Source organism: Rattus norvegicus, chromosome 8 (genome assembly GCF_036323735.1).
Source record: "Rattus norvegicus strain BN/NHsdMcwi chromosome 8, GRCr8, whole genome shotgun sequence".
Taxonomy (NCBI): domain Eukaryota; kingdom Metazoa; phylum Chordata; class Mammalia; order Rodentia; family Muridae; genus Rattus; species Rattus norvegicus.
Window position 1 is genome coordinate 110,907,855 of NC_086026.1, and position 7,047 is coordinate 110,914,901.

General features: G+C 45.6%; 1 long non-coding RNA gene across 1 annotated transcript; it reads right to left on the minus strand.

Annotated features, from left to right (window-relative positions):
- Positions 1–4,249: 4,249 nt before the first annotated feature.
- On the minus strand, positions 4,250–6,342 carry LOC134480094 (uncharacterized). Its single transcript, XR_010054262.1, has 2 exons — positions 5,442–6,342; positions 4,250–4,602 (listed from the first exon to the last, which is right to left on the minus strand). It is a non-coding gene; the product is annotated as an uncharacterized LOC134480094 (long non-coding RNA).
- Positions 6,343–7,047: the final 705 nt, after the last annotated feature.

A 7,047-nucleotide genomic window follows, 5' to 3' on the forward strand; every position in this document is an offset into this window, starting at 1 on the left:
TCTGAGGCTGAAGTTTGTCTTCGGCCCACAAGATTTTCCAAATTGTGTGCTCGCCTCCCCCAACTGTGCCTCCACAGCTCTGGTTTTGGGGTGTCAGGGGAAAGTATCAGATGCTGCCTGCTTGAGCAGAGGGACTGAACACAGTCTTGAGACTTCTGGAAACTGCCCTTTCTGTCGATGGTGCTCCAGGGAGAACCAGCTTCCTGCTTTTAGCCCCAGGCATGTGGATCAGTGATTTTTGATGTCCTAATCATTAGTGAGAGAGTGCTCCAGACCTTCCATTATGTATGGATCTAGATCATGCTCCTGAAATGTGTGGACTCAGGGCCTTATGAATATGTGAATGGATGTGAATGAATATGGGAATTATGAATATGCATGTGACTATACATGAAAAGATTTATGGTAAAGCACTGACTCCTCATTGTGGGAGGTGAAATGTCCCGTGGCCTGTATGCAAATGAGCTCTAGAGAGCTGCCATGCTCAAGTCTGTTCAAGTCAGTTTTAGCTGGAAGGCCTAAGAACCAGCACGCAGGTAGTACATATCTGAGCCTAAGTGCACAAAAACCCGAGAGATCTCCCAGCTCAAACAGAGAATTCCTTTTCTCTCTACCATTGTTCTTGTTAGTCCTTCCATGAACTGGATAGTGACATCGGGAGCCTTTTGGGTGCATAGTACAGGGAAGGCAATGGCATCCTTGATGGGATGTTCACCAGGTTGAGTCCATGGTCTTGTCTGGAAGTTGCTAAGGTCTAGATGCTAGATGGGGGTGGTCTCTGAATAAAACAGGCAAGGACACCAATGAAACAGCGATGGCACCACATAGACCAGCTACCCACTCTCTACTGTAATGAATCCACTGATTTAGATGCTAACTTTCCCTGGAAATGGCTTCACAGACATTCTGAGAGATAATACTTAACCAGATTTTGAGGATCTGCAGTAGGATGGCCCTCTGCTACCTACATTCACATCTGAGGGTGCTGTGTATCTGGAACTCATTTCATAGAGTCCCCAGAGCTGAGGGTCACTGTCCCTCCATTCCCCAGGAAAGGCTGGTACTTGCTACTCCAGCCTCCTGACTCCAGTGTCATCACTGGCTTGGCACAGGGGCCACCTTGCATCCATCAAGCTAGTCATCTGATGTGTGTAGAGCGAGAGAGTCCTGTGTGCTTATGAATTGATGTTTCTGTTTCATGGCTGCTGCATAGAACCATTGTCAGATCTGCAGAGGGGTTTCTAAAGCAAATAGAGCTCTTGTAAGAGGATGGCCATGTTCTGATAACTCTAGGATTGTAAAACTCTATCCCCAGTAGGACACTGACCTCTCAGAGGATCCTTGGGGGAAGGTGCCAAATGAAGCCAAGTCCAGCTTTAGGAGATGCCCTGTCTAGAATGCAGCTTCTTGCTTTAGCTTCTTACACTTCCAAAGCAAATTCGAGGATAGAGTTTTAAATGGTCAACATATTTATCGTGGACTCTCAGGACTGGTGTCTGAAGGCATACAAGTACCATGAACTTGGAAACTTAGAATGGCACCCAGTGTTCCTCACCCTATCCTCACAGATCTATTTTCTTGTTTGGTTTCAGATGTCAAGTAGAACTATTAGTGAGCCCTTCTCCATGAGAAAACCCATGACATCTGATTCCCCCACACCATGCAGCCAGAATAGTCTCAGGCACTGTCCTAATAAGGTCTTGGGTGACATTGAGAGCCTTCTGGATGCATAGTACAGGAAGACAATGGTGGTTGTAGTCCTTGGTGGGATGTTCATCAGGTTGAGTCCTTGATCTTGTCTGGAAGTTGCTAAGGTCTAGATGTCTCTGAATGAAACAGCCAAGGACACCACATAGACCAGCAAGAGCTCAAAGGGAGTTGAGGGTTGGAGAGCAGAAGCATGTTCTGCACAATGTTCTCACACAGGACAGTGGACCCTGAAGGAACACTATAGTGCAGTATATTGACCTTTGGACTTATTCCAAGGATATAAGATGTAGGGTAGATAGGCAGGGATGAGTTATGGCAGAAGCTGGATTCTACCATCTTCTTGCCTAGGGATAGAATCTTTCTAAGACAGAACAGTCTCTCTACTTTCTTGCTTCCTGTAGCCCCTAACCAGCCTGAGAGAGCCATGATTGACTATTGTGATTGGATGCTGATGGTCTAGGAGGATTGTATAGTAGGGAGGTCATTCCAAGGCAGATGTTGACTTCTCTGTATCAAGCTGTGTATGGGAAGGTTTTAGAAGATGCTATGTGTTTCTATGTGCCCATCTCATTTTAATGGAAACTGGGAATGGCAGTCCTGCTTGACTTGGAGCCAATAGTTCCCTGAGGTTTATAAAGTCTGTGCGGAAGTTCCCCTTTCCATACTCAGTAGGAGAGAGAGTCCAGGCTGACAGAGTTGGGATGTCTTGCTTTTTTTTTTTTTTTTTTTTTGGGGATGTCTTGCTTTTATAGACTAGAAAGAGAATATTGGTTATAATTCCTGGGTTCTGGCTGGTCCATTGTCTGGTTAGTGATATTTGGAATACTCTGAAACCCTCCGGAATGTAGGATGTTGTCTATAAGAGTGTGACTCCTTGTCATACCCTATCTGCTTTCTTATGAATTCAACTTCCTTTAGACTTTATCTGACGCTTGGGCGTCTCTTTGTTTACCGTTAAGCCAGTGTCATTCCTGTTCTTTACACGGCCTTATGACTTTTACATTCTTTGTTCTTGACTCTCAAAACACAGAACATGCATGCTTGGTTGCCATGTTCTCATCATGGGACACCACCTGATGTCACTGCTTAGAGGCTATACCAGCTAGCCTCCCCACCTAGAATCTTCTATCTCGTTATCCTGTTTTATTTTCTTGTTGTGCTTGCTACCATCTGAACCTGTCTTACCCATTCACATATTTGTTTTGAGTATTTTGTTTTGTCTTCTACTTGTCTCACTATACACAGAATAATACTGAAGCCATGTTGGTTTTTTTGTTTGTTTGTTTGGTTTGGTTTGTTGTTGTTTTGTTTTGGTTGCTGAATCTCTGGTAGTTTCTGACACACAAGTGCACAATAAATATTTATTCTTTAAACAAATGGAGGTGACAATTAGCCACCACCCTGCTTGTTTCCCAGGGTGGTTGAGAGAATCTAATAAAGAGTTACTTAGTCTGAATGTTCTGTGGTGCTGGCTCGTCTGTAAGGAGTTGCAAATCTCTGCCTAGAGGTAGGAGTGATGCAATGACACAGCCAAGAATGAGAATGATGTGTGAAAGGCCAAGGTGTATGCATCATACATGCTGATGTTGGCATGGATGTTTATGTGGAGCAAGGAGCTTATATTTCAGACCCATTTAGGAAACACATAGAAGTCCTAGGTTTAAGATGCTTGCTTTGGTCATTAAAAGAAGCTCACTCCATCCTGTAGCATATGGTTCCATGGTTCCTGGTTCTATTCTCCCCCTCCCTCCCTCCCTCCCTCCCTCCCTCCCTCCCTCCCTCCCTCCCTCCCTCCCTCCTTCCTTCCTGTCTGCCTCTGCTCTCCTTTGTGTCTCATGTACACTTGTTTGTATGGTGCATATGTAGTATACTCATGCATGTGGAGACCAAAGGTGAACCTCAGGTGCTCTTCCTCAGGAGTCTTAGTCTTTAATTGCCCTTTGGGTTGCCCAGCAAGCCCTGAGGATCTAGCTGTCTCTGCCTCTGAGGTTACCATGCTTAGCCTGTTCTGCAAGGGTTCTAGGGATGGATTTCAGGTCCCCATGCTTGCACGGAAAGTGCTTTCACAGAGTCATCTCTCCAACCCCCTTAGGTTTCTTGAGGGTATCTGGATTAGAGGAAATTGTTCCAAAGACACCGGCTCCATTGCATCTTGTGAGAGTTTAGCCAGTTTGGCCTCGGTTTCCATCATCTAAAATATGGACTGAGAGACATGGGAAAAGCTCCAAGAGCTACTACTTATTGCTGAAATGGTGGCATGTGACATTGGGCAACCTCTTTGTGAAAACATGCACCCAGCAAACTCTTACTCCACTCTGTATCCTCATGTATAAAACGAGGAAGCTGAATGAACAGGCTGTGAGCTTCTTTCTAGGATTCTGAGTTGCAGAAAGGCTGAGACATGATCTGTTAGTTTTCATCTGCAAACTGCTACTGACATACCCCAGACAGATCTCCGGCTGGAAGCCATAAATCTGGTGGCTGAACCTGCTGGGAAATAAAAACAGTATCAAAACTCATATTTGCATACAGCCAGAGCTATTTGCATAGAGTCATCACATTTATTTCCTTGCAGCAGGAGGAGGCTGAGCAAGAGGCAAGCAGCTCCGGGCCCCGCCTCCCACACCCCACACCAGCGTGCTTCTGCCCTGTTAGGGCGTTCCTGGTCACTGCATTCATGAAGCTCCGTCACATCAGGGGCGAAAGGGAGTATGACCAGCAATGCCAATGAGGATGGGGTGAGAAAGACCCAGGATGTGAGCTGCTCAGAGGTAAAGCTTTAAAAAAGTGGACAGGTAAAACTCAGCAGACTAGCACTTCTGAGACCGGACAGTCCACCGGGCAGGATGAAGAAGTTCCTTGTGGGACACTAAATATTTTTCCCTCGGTTATCTGTCATGGAGAGATCACAGCAGGTCATTATCACGTTACTACTTAGCCATCAATTAGCCGACGTGCACCCCTTTGGGTCATTGCTCATAAATCAATCTCTCCATTTCCTCATTATTTGCTTGTTTCCTTTAATAGCCTCTCCTGCACCTTAATTTATGGAGCCCTACTAACCAAGGGCGAGCACCACAGTTGCTTTGAATCAAAGGAGAGCCTTCTGTGGCGCTTTAAAGGGCTGGCTGGTGTAAAAGGCACAAGCAAGAAGCGCTTCTTTGGTTGTAGCCTCTCTGAATTAGGGTGATGTGCTTTTCTACTTTCAACCCCATGCCCCCAGGCACGAAGGGCAGAGAGCTCTGTGGTGAGGCTGGGTGAGCCAGGGCATCCACAACAGTCGTACATTTTCTAGCTGGAGTACTATTGTGTTGCTTCCTCATATTTATTACCACTTAAGGTTCATTTACATTCCCTATGTGTCCGCAGCGATCAGAGCAACACCTCCCAAATTAGCATCATTTGCAAGTTTCATTAACATGCTGTTTACTCTCACTCTTTCAGATCATTAATAAAGATGACCCCGTGCCCCCTACCTCCCCCAACTTAGTATATTTCCATTTGTCATCACCCCGTGTTTGCCGACTTGGAGCCAGTTTTAAATTTATGTGGCATTGCTCCTTACTAAGCCAATTTGAATTAATTTTGAGTGTAACACTTTATGCCACTATATCAAATGCTTTTCTTATAGCTGCCCGCTCTCCGTCGATAGCATTCCCTCCACCTCCCTCGTTGGTATTCAGGTTGAAAACTCTCGATTCTGCCTGGCATTTCAGTTCTTTTAGACTCACTGTGTCCTCTGTACCCAGCAGTAGGTGCTTTCTTCTAATTTTTCAGTTATTTTGTGATGGTTGATGTGACGAAGGAGATGATTTGGGGAGCTATTTATGGAAATTGATGGAAATTGATAGCTTTCATCTTCCTCTCTCATATCTACTGCTATTGGCTGAGTTGGGCATTTTGGTGAAATCCTTTTACATCTCAGAATGCCTGATGTCTGGACCTCCTGGTCTGAAGGATCCAATAACCCCTCCCCTTGTTTGGAACTTTGTTTTGTAATCTGCACATTAGAGTTTACGGTTGTTGTTGTTGTTGTCTTACAGTGGTGGTGGTTGCTCTTCTGAGGCAAGGTGTTATGTAGACCATCTTGGCCTAAAACTTGATATGTAGCTTAGGGTGACCTTGAACTCCTGCTCCTTCTGCCTTCACCCCCTATGTGCTGGGGTTGCAGGCGTGTGTCATATACATAGCAGCTCTTGTCTTGGTTTTTAGACTATGCACTCCTGGCTGGCCCAAAACTTGCTTTGTGGGCTAGGCTGGCCTCCAACTCGCAGAGAGCTTCTTGACTTCCGAGTTCTGGGATTATAGGTGTGATTCACAACATACAAGTCAGTTTAAGTAGGGGTTTAAATCCCAGTCTTATTATAAGGCACGCCGCTGTGGTAAGTAGTTCTGCTGCTTGTTTGTGCCTCCTCCTCCTCTGCCTCCTCCTCTTCCTCAGAGTCGGTAAACACTACCCAGTGTCTAGCCGATGCTAGTGCACTCCTATATCGGTTCATCCCATTTGTGTGTACTGAGACCTCGCTTTTATCAGGCTAGACTCTCCAGATGCTATGATGTATAGAATCTTTTACCCTTTCAATGGTTCTCTGAGTCGGAGATGAGCAGAGACACAGGCACATAACGTATCATCAGACTGTGACATATGTCATAAAGGAGAATAAGGAGGAGTGAGGAAAGACTCCGAGAGGTTCCACGGCAACACAGAGACGTTTTCTCTTGGCTGCTGACCTAGTTTCCAACTCTAATTCTTGTATCTTAGAAGACGCACACTTCCCAGAGGCTCAGTGGGTAGAAGTAATGACCAACAAAGCAATCTCACGGTAGCAAGTGTTAGTCAGGCCTCGTCCAGACATTCCTTATGTACACACTTGTGCAGTACACGCGTGTGCACGTGGACTCTCCCAGCTCTTGGGACCCTCCACGTCTACCCGTCTTTGGGAAGACCCAAGGATTATTATCCTTTTGAACTTCTTCAAGAGGCAGCAGTTGGTGACGCTGAGCTCATCCTAGAAAGTGTGCCAGACAGAGAGCGCTTAGTGCGGTGGCTCTCATCCTTCCTAATGCTGCAACCCTTTAGTACAGTTCCTCACCTTGTATTGGCCCCCAACCATAGAATTATTTTTATTGCTACTATATAACTATAATTTTGCTACTGTTATGAATCATAATGTCAATATGTGATATGAAGGATGTCTGATATGAGAGACCTCCATGAAAGAGCTATTCAACCCCCAAAGGGGTTAAGACCAACAGGTTGAGAACTGATGACCTAGAGGGTCACTTGACACAAGGGTACACTGACAGGGAGAGACCCTCGGCAGGCACTTTTAGTAT